This window comes from Nicotiana sylvestris, chromosome 7, assembly GCF_000393655.2.
Source record: "Nicotiana sylvestris chromosome 7, ASM39365v2, whole genome shotgun sequence".
NCBI classification, from domain to species: domain Eukaryota; kingdom Viridiplantae; phylum Streptophyta; class Magnoliopsida; order Solanales; family Solanaceae; genus Nicotiana; species Nicotiana sylvestris.
In genome coordinates this window covers 171,590,451-171,602,592 of record NC_091063.1, presented here as the reverse complement: position 1 = coordinate 171,602,592, position 12,142 = coordinate 171,590,451, and positions in this window count along the sequence as shown.

Sequence of the window (12,142 nt, the reverse complement as noted above, 5' to 3'; positions counted from 1 at the left end):
AGAGTGCGTATTTAGGTAATTGTTGAACAACACCACTCCCAGAGTATATGAGGGATCAATAACTAAGTGTTTAAAGGCGGGATTAGGGATAACGAAGCCTTGAATGCAATCTAAAGTGAGCTGTAATAAACAAATCCAGCTAGCGTAACTCGGGAGAGTGCATCTAGTAAATTGTCGTGATTACTTGGGAGAGATTTACGGTAATAAGAGTGCTCATGATTGATAGAGACAATTAGGCAAATCTATGTGAAACATAGCCGCAAGGGATTCCATCAATAGGGGAAATCATAACCTTAGATCCTTCTCTTAATTGTTTACAACTTAATCATAGTTAGTTTTTATTTACTTAATTGCAGCCCGTCATAGTTAGTAAAAATATCCTCAATTGTTATTCAAAACGTTTGGGAAGTTGATTACGTAGAATTTAGTGAGTCAGACAAGAGTAATTGGTAGGTTAATTCTTTGTGGGTTCGAATCTGGGTGAAATACTCAGATTATATTTGCAATGTCCGTGTGTCCTTTTTATAAGGCATAGTTGGGCGTGATCAAATTTTGGCATCGTTGCCGGGGAATTAACGGTGTTATCAATTACAATTGAAAGAAATACAAAAATTCTTAGTGCAGTCAGCTTTTCTATATCAAATCTATACATTGAAAGTTTAACGTTTGTTGACTTGGTTGTACAAGTGCATGCCTAGAAACTCATCGAGAACTGGTGAAGTATTTGAAGCATTATCAGATCCCGAGAAAGTTTTCAAGGCCTTGAATCGGGCTAACTAGAAAAACAAACAACAACAAACAACTGAACAATTCGAACCAAACATGGGGGATCACGTAGTAGACCCAACTGCACCATTAGCGCCAGTGGCACCTTTTGTGCCATAGCTACTCTATATGACTGGGTACAACCCACAACAGAGAACTTTGCTACAATAATTTTAGTCCCGCAGATACATGCTGAATCGTTTCAAATCACGAACAACATGTTGCACTTGTTGCAAAACAAGGGACTATTTTCGGGGTCACATTCGAAGATCCTCAACAGCACTTGAAGAATTTCCTGTCAATCTGCAAAACTCAAAGGCAGCCCAATGTAACTCGGGAATAAAGTTGTTGTTGTTTCCATTCTCAGTGACAAGAGCTGCCCAAACCTGGCTAAACTCAATCCCCATTAATTCCATAATAACTTGGGAGGAGTTAGTCAAGCAATTTGTGAACAAGTTTCATCCACCCAACAAGACTGCGCAACAAATTGATGAAATCTTGAGTTTTAAACAGAGAACAATGGAGACACTACAAGAAACATGGAAACGATTCAAAGGGATGTTGGTTATATGTCCGCACCACGGTATTCCTGATCAGATGTCGCGCCAGCGATTTTATATAGGTTTGGCAGATGGAACAGAACATGGAGAGAAAGCCATAGTCTACTTGACAAGATGGCACAGAATTCGGGGTGGACAACCAGGAATGCACCTATCACTCCAGTAGTTCACTCAGTGCCCTTAAATCCATACAACACTCTTGCTGAAAACATGGTCACATTTATGACACAGATGAGTATACTCACCAAAAAAGTGGAAGAGTCAGGGCAGAAGCAGCAGGTACACATTGTAGATACTACCAATGGGGGCTTATGCACATCTTGCATTAGTCAGCCAATTGGTAACCAGTGGAATGCAGAAAGTAATCATCATCACTACCCTGAGGACATGAATTATGTGTCTAATTATGGAGGCCAGAGACAGGGTGGTCAAAATTGGGGCCAACAAAATCAGCCTTACAGGCCTGTCCAGCCACAGCTCAACAATGGAAACATGGGAGGTATGAGACTTCGCAATAATATGGCGCCTTACCAAAGGCCACAAGTATATAATAATCAACTTTAGCAGCAGGGTTATCATCCTCCTCAACAGCAACATAGTGGAAGACAGGAAGATGGGTTTGCTCGACTTGAGGCAATGATGCAGCAGGTTATTAGGTCAAATGCAAAAATAAGTGAAAGAGTAGATGCACATGATTCAGCTATTAAGAATATTGAAGTGCATATGGGCCAGATTTTGATTTCTTTGAATAATCGTCCTCATGGGATATTACCTGCAGACACGCAGATAAATCCAAAAGATCAAGGCCCGAAGCAGTTGATGGCAGTGAGTCTACGTAATGACAGAGACTTAGACTTGGAGCAAAAGAGGGCTCGAGAAAGCAGACAGGCTGAGACACTTGCACCAGTGCCCATTGAGCTAGATGATTCTATGAAACTGACAGAGGTGACAGTGCAGCCGGCCTAAGAAGAACATAACACACAGATTGAGGCTGAGAAAGAAGCTGAGACAGCCCAGGAACCGGTAGTTGAGGTGGTGTCTGACAAAGAAAATATCCAAATCATTGGAAAGAAGAGACCTCCAACATCATTCCCATAGAGGCTGGCCAAGTACCAGAAAGAGGAACAATACAAGAAATTCTTGGAGATGCTGAAACAAATCCAGGTAAATATTCCATTGATTGATGTATTGAAAGAGATGCCTGGTTATGCAAAAATGATGAAGGATTTGTTGTCCCGAAAATTCGATTTCCAAGACTTGGCCACAGTGACTCTTACTCAGACCTGCAGTGTTGTGGTGACTAGACCAGTTGCTGAGAAGATGTATGACCCGGGGAGTTTCACAACCCCTGCACCATTGGTAACTTTGCTTTCGCCAAGGCACTTTGTGATTTAGGGGCTAGCATAAATCTTATGCCCCTGGTGATTTATAAGAGGTTGGGGATTGGAAGAGCTAGACCCACATCTATGTTATTGCAGCTAGCTGACAGGACCGTGAAAAGACCTTCTGGTATCTTGGATGACGTGCTGATTCAGGTAGGGAAATTTGTGTTCCCTGCAGATTTTGTGATTCTAGATTGCAAGGTGGATGAAGAAATTCCCATAATTTTGGGAAGGCCTTTCTTGACCACGGGGAGAGCTCTTATTGATTGTGAAACTGGGGAGCTCAAGATGAGATTGAACGATGAGGAAATAACATTCAATGTGCAGAAATCTATGAGGCGACCGAGTGAATTAGCCAATTGCTCTCTTATTGATGCCATGGATGTAATAGTAGAAGCTGATGATGAAAAATTGACTATTGAGGACCCTCTTGCTGCATGTTTGGTAAATTTAGATGAGGTGAATTGGGAAAAATTGGCAGAATGGGTGTTGGCGTTAGATGGCAGAGGGTTTTGGGATAGAACTCTTGAATTCGAGCCCCTGCACTTAAAAGACAAGGAAACTCCTCCAGCCAAGCCATCCATAGAAGAACCACTAAAGCTGGAATTGAAGCCACTGCCCGCCCATCTCAGGTATGGGTTTCTTGGACTTAACTCCACATTACCTGTTATTATCTCATCTAGTTTGTTAGATGTGCAAGCACAACAACTTTTGTAGGTACTAAAGGAGTGCAAGACTGCCATTGGGTGGACCATGGCAGAGATCAAGGGGATCATCCCGGCATATTGTATGCATAAAATTCTGCTGGAAGAGGGACACAAACCTTCCAGGGAGCACCAAAGAAGGCTTAACCCCAACATAAAGGAAGTGGTGAAGAAAGAAGTGATTAAGTGGTTGGATGAGGGAATCATTTTCCTAATCTCTGACAGTAACTGGATTAGCCCGGTGCAATGTGTTACTAAGAAGGGTGGCATGACGGTGGTCAAAAATGATAACAATGAGCTGATCTCTACAAGAAACATCACGGGCTGGAGAATTTGCATGGACTACAGAAAGTTAAATCTAGCCACCCGGAAATACCACTTCCCATTTCCCTTCATTGATCAGAGACAGATTGGCAGGGAGGTCTCACTTCTGTTTTCTGGATGGGTACTCAGGGTACAATCAAATCTCCATTGAACCAGAAGACAGAGAAAAGACCTTCTTCACTTGCCCATATGGCATTTATGCTTTTCGGAGGATGCCCTTTGCCCTATGCAATGCACCCGCCATATTCCAAAGGGTCATGATGGCCATATTCACTGACATGGTAGAAGACATAATGGAGGTATTCATGGATGATTTCTCAGTGGTGGGAAACTCATTCGATGAGTTCCTTATAAACCTGACTCATGTGCTGAAACGGTGTATTGAGACTAACCTAGTTCTTAATTGGGAGAAGTGTCATCTCATGGTACAAGAGGGCATAGTCTTGGGACATCGGGTATCAAGTAAATGAATCGAGGTGGATCGTGCTAAAGTTGACGTGATAGCAAAGCTGCCACCTCCAACTTCAGTCAAGAAAATTAGGAGCTTCCTCGAGCATGTCGGTTTCTACCAAAGATTCATAAGAGACTTCTCAAAAATTGCCAACCCTTTCTGTAAGTTGTTAGAAAAAGATCACCCTTTCTTGTTTTCTGATGATTGTAGGGTAGCATTCGGGGAATTGAAATAGAAGCTAGTCACAACACTCATCATTGTTGCCCCCGACTGGGAGCAATCATTTGGACTCATGTGTGACGCTAGTGACTACGCAGTAGGGGTAGTGGTGGGACAGCGGAAAGACAAGCTAATGCACCCAATCTACTGTGCCAGTAGAATGCTAAGTGGAGCCTAGCTAAACTACATTAAAACTAAAAAGGAGATGATGGTTGTGGTGTTTGCATTCGACAAGTTCAGATCATACCTGATTGGCTCTAAGGTAATTGTATATACTGATCATGCAGCTCTCGGGTACTTGATTAAGAAGAAGGAGTCCAAACCGCGCCTGATTTGTTGTTTGTTGTTACTACAAGAGTTCGACCTTGAAATTTGTGACTATAAGGGTACAGAAAACTAAGTCGTTGATCATCTATCCCGGCTTGAGGGAGTTGAAAACTCAGTTGAGGTTGAGGATATTCTGAAAACCTTTCTAGACGAGTAGTTGCTCGCTACAAGCCTTGAGGAAGTGCCATGGTATGCAGACTTTGCAAATTACCTAGCAAGCGATATAGTTCCCTATGACCTTTCCTCTGTTCAAAAGAAAAAGTTTTATCGTGACTGTCGCATGTATTATTGGGATGAAATTTACCTATTTCGAATATGTGTTGACAATATGATCCGGAGGTGTGTCCCCGAGATAGAACAATCTTCTGTTTTGCAGGCATGTCACGCATCGGCGTATGGAGGGCATTTTGGAGGAGTCAAGACAGCCGCGAAAGTGCTAGAGGTCGATTTCTTCTGGCCAACAGTGTTCAAGGATGCACATCAATGGGTAAAGGGCTATGATGAATGTCAACGAACCGAAAACATTTCCCGTCGCCATGAGATGCCCATAAACCCAATTCAAGAGGTGGAAGTGTTCAATGTCTGGGGGATTGACTTTATCAGCCCCTTCGTCACCTCTTTTGGTAATAAGTACATACTTGTTGCTGCAGATTACGTGTCCAAATGGGTAGAAGCTGCAGCATTTCCCACCAATGATGCAAGAGTGGTGGTGGGATTTTTTAAGAAGAATATATTCACTCGTTTTGGGACCCCGAGAGCCATTATCAGGGATGGAGGCACTCACTTCTGCAATCGAGCCTTCGAGAAATTGCTAGCGAAGTATGATGTGCGCCACAAGGTGGCAACCCCATATCATCCTCAGACCATTGGACAGGTTGAACTGTCAAACAGAGAGATAAAGAGTGTGCTAACCAAGACTGTGAATGCCACAAGAACTGATTGGGTGAAAAAGCTAGATGATTCACTCTGGGCCTACAGAACTTCTTTCAAAACACCAATTGGTATGTCTCCATACAAGTTGGTGTTTGGGAAGGCCGGTCACTTGCCAGTGGAACTAGAACATAGAGCTTGGTGGGCAATAAAATAGTTGAATCTGGATATTGAAGCTGCGAGAACAACTAGAGTCACAGAATTGCATGAGCTCGACGAGTTCCAATATCTTGCTTTCGAGAGCACGAGGCTGTATAAGGAGAGAATGAAGCGGTTACACGACAAGAACATTGTTGAGAGAAATTTCAAGCCCAGAGATATGGTGTTGCTTTATAACTCAAGATTAAGGCTATTTCCGGGTAAACTCAGGTCATGATGGTCTGGACCATTTTGAGTGGTTGAAGTATTCCCTTCAGGTGCCGTAGAGATTGCCTCAGAGAAAGACTCTCATACATTTAGAGTCAATGGGCAGAGATTAAAAATATATGTGGGCATGAATGAACCAAAGGAAGTGTCTGAGATCCACCTGACTGAACCTCAAAGGTCGAGCAAGCCTTAAATGCGCTCATCTGCGTCGTGCTGTGACGTTAACTCAGGTGCTTATTGGGAGGCAACCCAATTGTTAACCTCACTAACCCATAATTGTAGTTTAGGATTATTAGAATTTAGGAGTTATGAGACTTGATTGGGCAGGTACAAGCATGAATTAGACATAGAATACGTACACAATAGAGTCGGGGTGCAACCCGGAAGCTAAATGTCGAAAATAAATCGAAATCTGTGAAAAATGGCCTACCGCGCTGCATGGGGCGACGTGCCATGTTCGCGCCAGGCCAAACGGGTCTGAGAGACAAAAAGTGAGGGCCTATGATAAAATTCACTACTGCGCCGCATGGGGCGCCGCACCCTGCGACGCGGCAGTATTAATTTTTTAAAATAAAATAAAAATATTTTTTTAAGATTTTCTTCAATACCCACCCATTCAGCACCCCTCCCCAAACCCTTTTTTCTCTTTTCTCTTTCAACCAAAATGCACAGCCCTTCCCCCAAATCCCCAGTTCCCTCTTCTTCTCCAATTCCTCTCCCACACACACCTTCATTCATCCTCAAGGTAAGTTCTCTACATTCTTCTTCTTTTTTTAAGTAATTTAGTGTAATGGGTAGTATAGTTTAATTTGAACTAAACCCTAGGTAGTGTAGTGGTGCTAATTTTTTTTCTTCTTTTCTCAATTTAATTGCTTATTTTGGCTATGATTGGTGTTTAACTTGTTGGGTTTCCCTTGTGCTCATGCTTGTGGAAGAGTTTTAGCATGTCTTGATGCTTATAAAAAAAAATTATGGTGAAGAAGTGTGGAGGTGCCTTAAAGGCCGAAAATTAGTGGTATATTTGTGCAAATTTGGAGCACTTTGTGCCCTTGTTACATTGTGGGGGTGGTAGGATGGTTGATCGGTATGGTTGTGTAGTAATCGTGAAAGAATTAAAGTTGAAATTTTGAGGTAACTTTGGTGGATGTCATGTGTTTGATTAAATGCCTCAATGACATAGAAAGTGACATTGTAGCTTAGTGGAGCATAATTGCTTTGAGAAAATATGGTGATAGGTGCTAATTGGAATATTCGATTCTTGCTTTGTGCTTGTGTAGTATTGTGTCGTATTTTGTGAAGTTTGTTAGTAGTGCATTAGCATAACTTCTTTTATTTATCTTCGTAGTTACTAGATTATCTTCTTAATTTTGTATGTTTAACTAGTATAGTCCGTGGTTTTGTAGTTGTACTATTATGTTGGTGGTTAGGGGGATTTTGATTGATTGTGGCACACTTCTATCGGGGTAGTCTGAGTCCCTGATATACATCTTACTTGTGAACATGCCAATAACATAAGTGTAGAGTGGTTACCCCGTTTGGTTTTGTTTTGGGTTTTCGTGTTGTGGCTAATACTGTTCGTCTTGTGCAGGTATAATGTCTTGTCGCCCGAGCAAATGCTCTAACACTGGTTCTTCTGAGGTTGCTTCTAGCAACCGTCGTGGTGGGAGAGGGGCACCTCCTCCCGTCCCAGTAGAAGATGAAGAGGAGCGCATTGACCTTGATGTGGATGTGGTGCCAACATGCAAATATGGTATACGGGTTGTCCATGCCCATGCTCGACACTGGTTTCAGACATTTGTCCCGTCAGTCAACCCAGATCCTGAGGTTACTATTGATAATGGGAAGTGTAAGCACGTGAATTTTGCTTCACGGACAATCGCTCCAAAAGAAAATAAAAATAGTGGCAAAAGGCTTCGCTGTACAATTTTTCGGTCTTTCCGTGACATGTTTTGTTAGTCGTTTGTGAGTCTGTCCATTTTGCATCTAGTCATTATCAAACAAAAATACAAAAAATATATGTGGCGTTAAAAGAAAATTCAAAAATATAAATATATGTGCATCGTCCGTTTTAGGTTGTGATTTAACTTACTTGGTATGATAATTATGTTGAAATGCCATATTGTTATTTGTTTTAATTTCATTTTGTTTTATTAGTTATTTTTATTTTTTTATTTTTCTTTAAATTGGAAAACAAAAGAAAGTTGAAATCAATTTGGGCCAAAAAAAAAAAAGACAAAAACAAGCCCAAACCAACGATCTGACCCGGTCCAGACCAGGCCTGCCCAGGCACCTCCTGAAACGACGTCGTTTCAGGCAAATCAATCTGAGCCGTCCGTCCCAGCCGATCCAACGGTTCAGGACCTCTTTCAGCGACCCATGTTCAAACCCGACCCAAATAACCAGCCTGACCCAACCCCTCACTTAAACCAAACGACCCCGTTTAACTGCCAAACGACCCCGTCTCATTTCTCAGCATCAGATCCAAGCCGTTGAGATCATCTGATCTAACGGCTCAGATCCAATCCCATAGACCATATATAAACCTTCCCTTATACCCACGCCCCCTATACCAACACCCCACCCCTTCGTCCCCAAGTCGAACCCGGACCTCCCATTAGAAACCCTAGCCGCCCTCGTCTCCCTCGCCATTAAAGCCGGCGGCACGAACGCCGGTGACCACCTCCTGAACACCCTAAGACCCCCTCACTCTCCTGAACATGGATCTGTTACCCTCTTGCCTCGAATCACCTTCCCTCGTCTCGAATCTTCGTTTGAAGATTTGAGTCGAACCCGGACCTATGCCAAACCACCCCATCTTCATACCAGACATTCCCCTGACCTTCCTCGTGACCAAACCAAGCTTGGTTTGGTCCGAATCTACCCACAACTCCTAAAAATCAGATCTGGAAATCCAGACTTTAGAACACATGCACCTGGGGAATCCGGCCGGTTTGGACATGGGTTTGAGGTCTAATAGACCTTAATCAAGGTGTTCTCATGTGAGAACACCCTGATTAAAGTTTGTTCGGCCTCAAAAGTTCGAAGTTGAATCAGATTTGGGTCTGTTTGATTTAAACATTTTCGGTAAGTTTTCCTTTCTTTTGTTTTATTTCTAATTAAGTTGTCAGCATATTTCTTTGTGTTTGTTTGTTATTTTGTTATTTTTCATTCGGATTTCTTCCATCTCTGTTAAAGGCCTTTTATTTGGCCAATTGTCTTCTGTTTGTGGTCTGAATATACCCTGTGATATACGTGCTCATCAATTAGATTAGTCGTCAGACGAGTTAATTCACATAAGTTCCCAGTGTTTGAACAAATTTGTCTGAAGTCAGTCGGGACTCTGTACGTGTTGTTTATATGAACGATTGATTGTTATGTGTTACGATTAATATAGTCGAGTCGATATATGTCGTCAATTAGTTTCAATCGTTAATGGTAACAACTTGATTCGTATTGCTTATTTCTGCTGTGATCGTATTTGAGTCCCATTAGGAACTGAATTGTATTGCCTATTGATTTTGTTCAAATCGAATTAAAGAACATCTAGGGGAAAGGTTATAATGGCAGATTCAGACTTTGATTTTAAAACACGATGCCATTTGGTTTGGACCGTGGGCAGCATGTGTATGGTTAGCTTTAAGGGATTAAAATAATTGGACAGCATGTGCTGTCAGATTATATTCCTACTGCCCATACTTTGGTTAAATAAACAAGTGATCAGTACACTTTAACAACCAAAAAGAGAGAGGGGCTGTCAGGGATTTCATGGGAGCTTGGTTATTTAAAACAAGTGAGTGGAAAAACAACAGAGGGGGGGCAATTTTGAGTTGTAAAACAGACTGTAAAGTGTTAAGGTTAGGCTATAAAAGAGGAGACCTTCCATTAGAAAAGGGGTTGATTTTCGAGTCTTGAGAGAGTCTGTGAGTAAGAAAACTGGAAAAGGAAAAACAGGAATAAATTTCAGAACATTGTGAATGAGTATTGCCTAGAAGAAACTGTGTAAGAATCCAGTTTGATCAGGTTGTCTTCGTGGCTTTGCTTTTTCTGTCGTTTGCCAAGTTTTCTTGTGGTCATTGGATTTCTGTTGCTGTTACATTCAACATTCTGGGCTGTTATTTCCTACTCTGTTTACTGGGATTGCCCATTTGTTGTTCGACTCTTTGCTGAGCTTCATCATCGTTGTTGCTGTGTTGTTGCTGTGAATCTGCTGTGCTGTTGTTTGCTGTGTACTATTCAGCTGATCCTTTTCCTTCTTCTTTTGTTCCTCTATACCAGGTACACAACTAATACTGTCCATGTAATTTGAAAGTCGAGCATGAATACAAAAGGGAAGATTTGAAGACATCTATGTCCACATGTAGTTGCTATATAGATGATTATGTAGTGTGTAATGGTTTACAATCTTGTTTGGGTATTGGAGTTGGTCCTTTCATATAGTGAATACAAAAAAGGTAGTATGGTTTAATATCATATGTTGGTTAGGTTAACAGACAAAAGGATTGGCAGTATACTAGGCTATGTCTTGAAAAATTAGTTGTGTTTTGCAATTAGCGTTCTCTTTTAATGCATGTCAAAGAATAAAACTATCCGCCTTAGTTAATTTTCATTCTCTTTTGATAAACTGCCTCGTTATAATTATCAAGCCACACCCTTATCACAATTAGCACAAGTCCGCGCCCCTCAACCTTATGAAGGTCGAGCCCAGGTCAAAACGGACCAAACAGACCCGCCTCGGATAAACAGTGGCCCAGGTCAGGCCCATCCCGCATGAGCTGGATTTGGGCCCATAATATTCGATCAGCTGTCCGTATGCATGGTCATGTTTCCTTATTCTGTAAAAGCATTTCGGATCCTGCTGTAAATAATCTGCAAGCATGTAAATAATTAAGAGATTTTCTTTTATTTTAGAGACGAACTTAATAGGAAATATAGTCATTATAGGTTTATCCTTTAAAATAAAAATGAGACGAGCCTCGACAAACAAAAATGTAGAAGCTGCGGGGCCCTCTAAATGTATATATTAAATACTTAGATTCCGGGACGGGCCGTTTAGCAAATTTCACGGCCCTTCCTAAAATAATAACGCGATAGTCTTTTAGGCGCGTGTTTAATAATTTACTTTCTTAAAACTTGGGGTGTGCATTTCATGCGACCCAAATCCAAATCCCAAAACGTCAAATAAGATATGTTCCGGATTGTGGGTGCATTTCATGTGACGCAGTCCAAAGACATGTTTTAAGCGACGTTCACATTCCTAATAATAATAATTAATAAAGTGGTTAAAAGATAAAATTTGCACATGGTTCATAATTGTATTAAACATCAGATAAGCAAGCCGAATATAACAGTTGAGCGACCGTGCTAGAACCACGGAACTCGGGAATGCCTAACACCTTCTCCCGGGTTAACAGAATTCCTTATCCGGATTTCTGGTATGCAGACTGTAATATAGAGTCATTATTTTCCTCGATTCGGGATTAAAATTGGTGACTTGGGACACCCTAAATCTCCCAAGTGGCGACTCTGAAATAAATAAACAAATCCCGTTTCGATTGTCCTTTAATTGGAAAAACTCCCCCTGCGCCCTCGGGTGCGGAAAAAGGAGGTGTGACAGCTCTGGCGACTCTGCTGGGGACAACGTAACCCAGAACCACTGGTTCAGGGTTAGAAATTCGAGCTTAGATAAATTGTTATATTTGGCTTTATCTGATTTTTACATGTTTTGAGCCTAATGTGCCAAATGTTGCTTTTACTGCTTTAATATTATTTGAACTGTATATAAACTGTGCCGAAACCCCTATACTTTCTGAGTCTTCTAAATCATGAAGAAGGGCATACTTCGTATGACTTCTTTTCTGTATAGTGTCAAATCCCAATTTAGAACGAGGTTCGGATAAGTTGCTAAGCCGGTGAAGCTTCTGTATTCCCGGTACGCTGCCCCCCCTCGGCTCGAGCTGTCCGCTCGGGTAAGCCAGGTCTAGAACAAACACCCAGGTTCTGAACCTAGTATAACAAAGCCACATGCCGGATCCCTAGTAGGAACGTTTATTTGCATCATGTGCATTTGACTTAGGGGACTCAACACAGGGGTTGGGTCCGTCTAGGAATAGCAAC